The sequence below is a fragment of the Petaurus breviceps genome, unplaced genomic scaffold, assembly GCF_028583685.1.
Source record: "Petaurus breviceps papuanus isolate PSGF00001 unplaced genomic scaffold, PetGlider_PUasm1.0 213, whole genome shotgun sequence".
Classification (NCBI taxonomy): Eukaryota; Metazoa; Chordata; class Mammalia; order Diprotodontia; family Petauridae; genus Petaurus; species Petaurus breviceps.
In genome coordinates, this window is record NW_027185860.1 from 14,384,527 (window position 1) to 14,395,163 (window position 10,637).

Here is a 10,637-nt window from a genome sequence, read left to right on the forward strand (position 1 = left end):
GTTTGCATTAGCCCGAGTCCACCCACATTTTCTCCAGTAACTGCTTTTGTGCACTATAGGCAGCTTGGATTATGCTTAATTACCAACATATACTTCTGTTTCCAATTTCTTAGTCACTGCACATGATGACTTCTGCTAGTCCTTGCATAGTGGTACCACTTGTTTATTTCTGTTTGGGTTTCTAAATTATATGTAAACATGCTTAATGACAACAACATTATAATGTCTGACATCTGTCAGGCAATGGACTTAGGAAACAGGAAGAGATTGGTCTTCACTGCTAAGCTGTGGATGCTGATCTTTAAAAGGGTAGCCATGGTGTTCAAACTTAATAAAATAATTACAGCAGTGTTCAAGCCAATTAATTTTCATTGATAGTGCTCTGTCTTATACTCCCAAGGGATATCTATGCTATTTGAGTTGAACACCTAGCTATTCATCAACTGTGAGGTTCTTTTTTAGACTATACTGCTTAATTTTGGGCCTGGTTCATTTGTGTGGAACTCTACATAAAATTTTCCACAATACTGAGGTGCTCCATGGGTCTACTTTGAGAATGAAGGCTAAGGTACATATCATCCAGGGGCACTATAATTAGCCTGAAAGGTCTTGGAAGAGATGACATTTTGTATTACCAGAAGTTGGGCATTGCTAAAAGAGAATTTGGTGAGTACAGATTTATAGATTATTACTACTGGGAGAGATTTTAGAAATCGTAATGTCCCAATGTTCTTCACAGGATATCCATGTACTTGGTTTTCAAATTTATTAATTTTAGCTGAGTGTGGCAACACATAACTATAAGGCCTACTATTGGGGGATACAAAATGATAGTTGCATTTCTTTGGGATTATAATTGGTTTCCTTTGTAGCCCTGTGCATTTTATTTTATACCTTTAAAAAAGTATTATTCTGAGAAGTTCCATAAACTTCACCAGAAGAAAAAAAAATGACACATGCACAAAGGTTAGGAACATCCATTCTTATCCACCTCCCCAATTTTAGAAATGATAAAATTGAGGCACAGGGAAGTCTCATGACTTGCTTAAGAATATGTAGCCATTTGGTGTTAAAGATGGGCATTAAGGTGAAATCTCCTTCCTGGTCTCCAGTATATTTTTCTTCTGTAACATCAAGTTATAGAAAAACATGTTCAGCTAAAATTGCTGAATGCATAAGAAGTGAATTGGGGCAAAAAATGCTGATCATTAAATAGAAAATAGAGCATGATTCCTGTGTTGTATAGAACATTAACACAAAGTTCACAATTCCTATAGTGAATTATGTTCTTCAATTACAAGTCGTAAACTATAGAAATGTTTATGGTAATGCTATTAGTAAGATTAAAAAGCAATGTCAATTATAGTAGGGATCTCTCCTGCTTTGCCTAAAAATTGAGGGAAGTTATAATAAATACATAGGATTTTACCCTATGATGTTTCCCTGGAAATGAAAACAGTATCTGCTCCGTTCAAGAGTTCTATCTTATAGAAAGAAAATAATCAGGAACATCAGATCTATTTCATCTTTTAAAAGATTGGTGAGCCTATAAAGAGGAAATCTTATTCTGGATTTGATTCTCACTAATAGTGAAGAACTGGCTGTTACAGCAGAAATGATAGGAACCTTGGGGGAAAAGTGAAGAATCCCTCCTAGAATTTGAGATATAGGAGAAGAAAGCCAGGCATTGTCTAACATGTGACATATATTTTGTGAGAGTAGGTTTCAAAGAGTTCAGAGGAAGGCTAAGATGCTGTGACTAAAATTTGCTGGGGAAAGATAGCTAAGGAGGGATGGGAAATGTTCAGGAAAGATGTTCTGAAGGCACAGAAGGAAAAATTCTAATGAGGAGGGAAAACAGAAGCTGTTGGATGAGACCCATTGTCCAGGGATCTCAAGAACCACGACATATTTTGTTTTAAAAAAAGTTTTGTATGTAAGATGAAAGCAAGGTCAAGCAACTAAGGATGAATATACAAGTGTAGCACAATCTTAAAAGACTAGATTTAGCAATACTAAAGGTATAAATTAGATTATACAGGGAAAATAAGAGTAAAAAAAAACATGGATAACAAATGGAAATTAAAAAGAAACTGTATTGGGAGAAAGCAGGATCCAAGATGATGAATGGTTATTGGTTCAGGTGGATGGGGCAATGACAGTTGACAACAAAAAGAAGGTTGAGCTTCTTATAACTCCTTTTACTTTTTCTCTGCCAAGGAAATGATCATTGTACTAGAAAGGACAAAACACGAACGAAGGGATACACAAGATAATGAAATAGTAAGAGAGGCCTAATTTACCCTTGATGAATTCAAGTCACCTGGTCTAAGAAAAATTCATCTGAGATTAAAAGAATTTGTTTATATGATTACTAAGTCACTATCAGTGATACTTGCCAGTTCATGGAGAGCAAGAAAAACACCATAGGACTGAATAAGGTGAAGTATTTTGCTGATTTTCCAAAAGGACTTGAAGATAAAAGATTCTTCAAACTATAGCTTAGAAATCTTGACTACAATTCCTGGGAAAATTCTAAAAGGGATATTCAAAGAGAAGATTATTGAACCATAAGAAATAGAAATAATTCTTTATTAAAAATGTAGGCTTCAATGAGAACAGGTCATTCATGACTGACCTTATTTCCTTTTTTGACTAGCTGACGTAGATCTTAACAAAGTGTGTGAGTGTGTGGTCTCATAGTATTCTAGTTGAAAATATGGTGGGAAATGGGTTGGATGATGAAAGTGGGCTGATGGATTCAGAAATAATTAAATGTCTGAACACAAAGAATAGCAGTTACTTGATGAACTAGGCAGAATTTTAGTGGAGTGCCCATTAAATCTATGCTTAGTGCTCTGCAATTTAACATTTTTAATGACTTGAATAAAAGTATAAATAGCATACTTAACAATTTTGTAAATGACAGAAAGCTGAGAGATAGAGCTCAAATGCAGTATAGCAGTCAAGATCCCCAAAGTTCTTGACTAGCTAGAACACTGGTATCAAACTCAAATAGAAATGAATATCTGTAGTACACATTTTGACTTAGAAAACCACATATTAGCATTATCTAAGTTGTATTCTATTTTCATTTATTTTGTTAAAAGTTTTCCGATTACATTTAAATGTTGTTCCTACACTAGGGCCAGATATAGTCAACAGGCCTTGAATTTGACAGCTCTGGGCTAGAATATTGAACTCAATAAAATAAAATTCAATAGAGATTAATTAATACAAAGGCTTATGCTCAGGTTAAAAAAACCCATTTCACTAGTACAAACAAAGGAATGATTTAACGACAAGTTTAAAAAGATTTGGTGGTTTTAGTGCTTTTTAAAATTTTGGCTTTTTTTAGAGGGGGTAAGGCAGGGCAATTGGGGCTAAGTGACTTACTCAAGGTCACACGGCTAGTAAGTGTTAAGTGTCCAAGGCCAGATTTAAACTCAGGTCCTCCTGACTCCAGGGCTGGTGCTCTATTCACTGTACCACCTAGCTGCCCCCGATTTTAGTGCTTCTTAAAGATATACACACACACACACACATAAAAATGAATATTATATATACATACATATATACATAAAATATATATATATACACACATATATACATAAAATTTATTTACTTAGTTTTAAGCATTTGCTTTCATAAGATTTTGAGTTTTACATTTTCTCCTCTTCCCTCCCCCCCCCTCCCCAAGATGGCATGCAATCTGACATCAGCTCTACTTATACTTTGATATTAAATATATTTTCCCATTTGTCATGATGTAAAGAAGAATTAGAACTAATGGGAGGAAGCATGAGAAAGGAGAAACCAAAACAGTGAAAGAAAAGGAGAGTAAATAGTATGCTTCCATCTGCATTCAGAATTCAAAGTTCTTTCTCTGGATGTGGATAGCATTTTCCATCATGAGTCTTTTGAAGTTGTCTTAGATCTTTGCATTACTGGGAAGGGTTAAGCGTATCAAGGTCAGTCATCAGGCTGTGTGACTATTACTGTGCACAATGTTCTAGTTTTGCTCATTTCATTCAACATCAGTTCATGTAAGCATTTCTAGTTTTTTCCAAAGTCCTACTGCTCATCATTTCTAATAGCATGATAAGTATTCCATCACATTCATATACCATGACTTGTTCAGTCATTCCCCAATTTATGGAAATGCCTTCAAGTTCCAATTCTTCACCACCCCAGAAAGGGCTGCTGTAAATATTTTATTTTTGGACATGTGGGTCCTTTTCCTTTTTTTATGATCTCTTTGATACAAACTTGGAAGTGGTATTGCCAGGTCAAGGGTATGCACGATTGTATCTATGGTACCCTTTAGCAGGCTGTCATTCCCTTCTTTATCTCTTTTAATTAAAACCATTTTTTGCTTTTGCTTTGTTTAAGATAGGGATTGCTACCACTGTTTTTTTTTTCTTTTTACTTCAGCTTAAGCACAATATATTCTGCTCTAATCTTTTATCTTTACTCTGTGTAGTCCTCTGCTTCAAATGTGTTTCTTATAAACAATACATTGTAGGATTATGGTTCTTAATCCACTTTGCTATCTGCTTTTGTTTTAAAGAAGAGTTCATTCCATTCACATATATGTTTGCTATCTCTGTCTTTCTCTCTATCCTATTCCCTCCCTATTTGTCTTTTTCTCTCTCCTTTCTCCATTTCCCTCTTCAATAGAGTTTTGCATTCCACCACCAGACTTCCTAAGTATGCCCTCCTTTCTATCAGTCCTCTCCCTTTTCTTCCCCTTTACCCTTACTACTTCTTCCACCACTTCTATGCATCCTCTCCCTTTTCTTTACCCTTTCCCCTCCTTCTTCCTATAGGGTTAGGTTTCTATACCTAACTGATTATTATTAACTCTTGGAGTCAAATCTGATGAGAGTAAGGTTCAAATAATGCTCATATCCTTCCCTTTTTACTCTCTACTGTAATATGTTTGTGTGCCTTTTGATGTGATGTAATTTACCCTTACCTTCCCCCTCCTTTCTTCATCTCCCAATACAATCTCTTTTTACCACTTAATTAGATGTTTTTCATCACATCAAAGTGAACTTCTACAAATGCCCTCTGTCTATGATTACCCCTTTTAAATGATATAATAACAATAAGGTTCTCAATCACAAGTGTCATCTTCCTTTATAGAGATGTAAACAGTTTGCCTTTATTATTAACATGTTATTGTTTTTCTTTCCGGTTTACCTTTTTATGACTGAAGTTAGTCTTATATTTGAGGATCAAATTTTCTGTTGGGCTCTGGTCTTTTCATAAGGAAGGTTTGGAAGTCCCCTATTTCATTGAATATCCATCTCTTCCCCTGAAGGATTTACGGCTGGGTAGTTGACCCTTGACTGTAATCCAAACTCTTTTGCTTTGTGGAATACTGTATTCCAAGCCCTCTGATCTTTTAAAGAAGAAGCTGCAAGGTCCTGTGTAATCCTGAATCTGGGTCTAAGATATTTGAATTATTTCTTTCTAGCTGTTTGCCATATTTTCTCTTTGACCTGGTAATTTTGGAATTTTGCTCTAATATTCCTTGGCTTTTTCATTTTGGGATCTCTTTTGGGGGTGATCAGTAGGTTCTGATTATTTTACCTTCTGGTTCTAGGACCTCAGGGCAATTTTCCTCGATGATTTCCTGAAAGATCCTGTCCAGGCTATTTTTCTTTACAGTTTTCAGGTACACCAAGAATGTTTAAATTGTTTCTCCTGTGGGCAGAGTCAAGATGGCAGAATGAAAGTAGGAACTTACTTGAATTCCTCTGTGACCTTTCAGTAACCTCTAAAGACTGAATCTGAATGGATTTTAGAGTGACAGAATCCATTGAGAGATGAAGTGTGGCAGGTTCCCAGTCCAGAAAAGTGTGCATGTAAAATTGGGCAGGGGGATTGTGGAGTGCATGGGGGCTTGTAGCAGCAAGCACCCCGGCGTCCTCAGGGTTTGCCGCCCATACAGGTTCTTGGATCTGCTTTGTTAAAGGAAAGCAACTCAAAATGGGTTAACAAGCTTACTTTAATCAGTCAGACATATATCGTTTACCTTGTTCAGGAGAAAAGGTCAGCACCCCGAACCTCAAAGCATACAGGCAGAATTATCAAGACAGAAACATCAAGTAGACAGATTTCCAAACTGTCCAACCATTACATCCATACCCAGTCAACATCTGGGTTTCCACATTCTGGGTTTTTCAAAGCCGGGGGACTCTCAACAACGGCTTCCCAGAATTCAGATCAAATCACAGAACACTTCTCAAAGTGAGTCCCAAAACAAAGCTACACATCAGGGCTTATATAGCCTTCTCCTGGCTCAGAGAATGTAACAACCTTTTGGACCCACTGGCCAATCAAAAAGTATCTACTGAAAAACAAGCCTCCCACCCCAGGCTCCAGGTGCACGTTAGCCTAGGGGCAGGGAAGATCTTTAAAATTTACACTCTCATTACAGGGCTGCACCAGTGTGGAGCAGAAACCAGATTGCTGTGGAGCCAGAGCGAGCCCTGGCCAGTGAATCTACCCACTGCAATGGTGCATGTGGGGAGCTGTGCAAAGCTCCATTAAGTCTGAGGAAAAGAACACAGCAGCCAGGTGGGGCCAGTTCTAATTGCCCAGAAGTCAGCTGGAGCAGAAACCTATACTGTTTAACCATGAGTGTGAATGTATGTAAATTTATGCAGGGTACATTCAGCACTTCCAAGAAAACAAAATAGTGTAACCACAACAATGTAAATGGAAAGCACAATACAAGGAATTAAAGGAATAAATATTGGTGAAGAAGAAATATAATGATGCCTGTTTGTAGGTGATATGGCAGTTTAAAGGGAAAACCCAAGGGAATCAGCAAAGATACTAATTGGGACACTTAATGTATTGCTTTACCAAAGTTGCAGGTTATCAAATAAATCCTTACAAATCAATAGCAATTCTATATAATGATAAAATACAAGAAGCAATAATAGGGAAATCTCATCCCAAATATCTACAAAATGCATAAAATATGGGTGTCAATCTCCCAAAGAATAAAAAAGACTTGTATAGAATGATGCCAGGAGAGTGGGAGGCTTGTGTCACATCCTATGAAATGGCAATTTAAGAAAAGTCCATGTTCAAAAAGTTTAATGGGTGGTACTTAGTCATTGATGAAGCTCATAGAATCAAGAATGAAAAGTCCAAGCTTTCTGAGATTATTAGGGAGTTCAAGACCACAAACCAGTTGTTGCTAACTGGAATGTCTTTGCAGAATAATCTTCATGAGCTCTGGGCATTACTCAATTTCTTGCTGCCTGATGTCTTCAATTCTGCAGACGATTTTGATTCCTGGTTTGACACTAAAAATTGTCTTGGTGATCAAAAGCTTCTGGAAAGACTACATGCAGTTTTAAAACCATTTTTGTTACTGTATATACAAGCTGAAGTAAAAAAGAGCCTACCTCCTAAAAAGGAAGTAAAAATTTACCTTGGCCTAAGTAAGATGCAAAGGGAATGGTCCACATGGATCCTGATGAAAGATATTGATATTTTAAATTCAGCTGGAAAGATGGATAAAAAGTTGCTGAATATTCTCATGCAGTTGCGAAAGTGTTGTAATCAACCCTACCTGTTTGATGGGGCTGAACCTGGCCCACCATATACAAGTGACATCCATCTTGTCAATAACAGTGGAAAAATGGTTGCTCTGGATAAACTCTTGTCAAAACTCAAAGAACAGGGGTCAAGAGTCCTCATTTTTAGCCAGATGACATGATTGTTGGACATCCTGGAGGATTATTGTATGTGGAGGGGTTATCAGTACTGTCGGCTGGATGGCCAGATGCCTCACAAGGAAAGGGAGGAAGCTATAGATACCTTTAATGCTCCTAACAGCACCAAATTCATTTTTATGCTGAGTACAAGGGCTGGAGGTCTTGGAATTAATTTGATGACTGCAGATGTGGTTATATTATATGATTCAGACTGAAACCCACAGGTTGATCTGCAAGCTATGGATTGAGCTCATCATATTGGTCAGAAGAAGCGAGTATGGGTATTGTGACTTATTACTGACAATACTGTGGAGGACAGAATTGTAGAAAGAGCAGAGATCAAATTGAGGCTTGACTCCATTGTTATACAGCAAGGTAGGCTCATTGATCAACAATCTAACAAGTTGGCAAAAGATGAGATGCTTCAGATGATATGTCATGGAGCCACACATATTTTTGCTTCTAAAGAAAGTGAGTTGACAGAGGAAGACATTACAACTATTTTAGAGAGAGGGGAAAAGAAGACTGTGGAAATGAATGAACGGCTGCAGAAAATAGGAGAGAGCTCTCTTAGAAATTTCACCATGGACACTGAAACAAGTTTGTACAACTTTGAAGGTGAAGATTATAAAGAAAAACAAAAGCTCAGCATGATAGAGTGGATAGAGCCTCCTAAGCGAGAACACAAGGCCAATTATAGGGTGAATGCCTATTTCAGAGAGGCTTTGCGTGTTAGTGAGCTGAAGGTTCCAAAGGCCCCCCGACCACCAAAACAACCAAACATCCAAGATTTTCAATTCTTTCCACCACGTTTATTTGAGCTTCTGGAAAAAGAAATTCTTTATTATTGGAAGACTATAGATCATAAGGTTCCAAGGAATCCTGACCTTCCCAATTCAGCCCAGGCTCAGAAAGGAGCAGAAGAAGATTGATGAAGCTGAGCCTCACACAGCTGAGGAGACTGAGTAGAAAGAAAAACTTCTCACTCAAGGATTCACAAACTGGAACAAACGAGATTTTAACCAGTTTATTAAAGCTAGTGAGAAGTATGGGTGTGATGATCTAGATAATGGAGGGAAAATCACCTGAGGAGGTCATTGAATATTCAGCTGTGTTTTGGGAGCCTTGTAATGAGCTACAAGATATTGAGAGAATCATGGCTCAAATTGAAGGAGGAGAAGCTAGAATTCAGCTTCATGCGAAAATCTCAAGATACAAGGCACCATTTCATCAGCTGCACATACAGTATGGAACCAACAAAGGGAAGAACTACACCGAAGAGGAAGATAGATTCTTGATCTGTATGCTCCATAAGATGGGCTTTGACAAGGAAAATGTGTATGAAGAGTTACACCAGTGTGTGCGCAATGCTTCTCAATTTTGATTTGATTGGTTTATCAAATCAAGAACTGCTGTGGAATTCCAGAGATGCTGTAATACTCTCATATCATTGAATGAAAAAGAGAACATGGAAATTGAAGAAAAAGATAGAGCAGAAAAAAAGAAACGTGGAATAAAAGGGCCAATGACCCAGAAAAGAAAGGCAGAGCCGACCACTGAGAACTCTGGCAAGAAGGATGCCAAGAAGGTGAAATATTAAAGCTGAGAAATAGTGTTACCTGAGGAATATATATTCCCAGCCCCCCAAACCCATCCTCTTTATGGTCAAATATTAATCACTAGTTTCTATTGTATTTCCAATAACTAACAAAAAGTCTCTGGCTAGCTCTTATTTTTTGCGTATTTTATATCTTTTAACAATGCTTTTTACCTGAAATGTGTAGTGTTCTACTTTATTCATTCCAAAAATTTTGGTGTCCTGTAGCTCGTGAATTTCATGCCTTCCTCAAAATCTCCCCAGTCCTTGTTCTTTGGAGGCTGGTGCAGAGGTTTTAGCTTTTCTATGTTTCCTGTGCTACTACTGCTTTGAAAAAGAGCCTGGATTCTATAGTTCTATCACTATTCTTTCATACTTAAAATATATATGGCTGTGGAAAAAAATGGAATTAAAATGATTTGAGGAGAAATAGAAAAAAAAAGACTTGTATAAATTTCAATTATAAAGCATTATTAAAAAAAATAAAGAACAGTCTAAATAGCTGGAGAAATATTCATCTCATGGGTAAGCCATGCCAATATAATAAAAATCAAATAATACCCAAAAGAATTTACACTTTTTTGGCAAGATAGGGTACTGGACACTGAAGTCCTTTCTAGAGCTAAACTGGCAAGAATTCAGTCTCTTCTGGAGAGTGCAGCTCTGATTGGCTGGTCATTGTGTTTGAATGAAAATCTATGTTTACCTAAAAGACTATACTTTATAGAGAATTTGTATAAGGCAAGCACTCACATGGAGGTTAGAAGAGATACAAGGAAACTTTCAAGGTCTCTCTGAAGAACTTTGGAATAGATTGTGAAACATGTGAGACATTGGCACAGGAACACCCTGCATGGCATGCCCACATCAAAGAAGCCACTATGCTCTATAAGCAAAACAGAATTCTAGTAGCTCAAAGGAAATACGAAATGTGCAAATTTAAGGCATCTCTGCTCCAAATGCTCATATGGACTATTTGTGCCTAACTTGTGATAAAACCTTTCAAATTTTATTGTCTGATCAGCCAAAGTTGTACGCACTATTTAGTGGTCATTTTGGTTATCTTCAATCACAAAGGACAGCAATTTGTGCTTTATCAATCAATTTATCAAGAGTATGCCTGAGAGAACTTTATAAATTAATAACAATAAAATACATTTGGAAAAACAAAATATCTAAAAATATCAAGGAAAATTATTATAAGAAATAAAGACAATGGAGGGAATTGTTCTTCCATAGTTCAATATATGTATAATATAAAGCAGTAGTCATCAGAACTATCTTATGTTGGGTAAAGA

At 36.9% G+C, this 10,637-nt stretch overlaps 1 pseudogene; it reads left to right on the forward strand.

Annotated features, from left to right (window-relative positions):
- The first annotated feature begins 6,997 nt into the window (after positions 1-6,997).
- On the forward strand, positions 6,998-9,360 carry LOC138165576 (probable global transcription activator SNF2L1 pseudogene; annotated as a pseudogene).
- Positions 9,361-10,637: the final 1,277 nt, after the last annotated feature.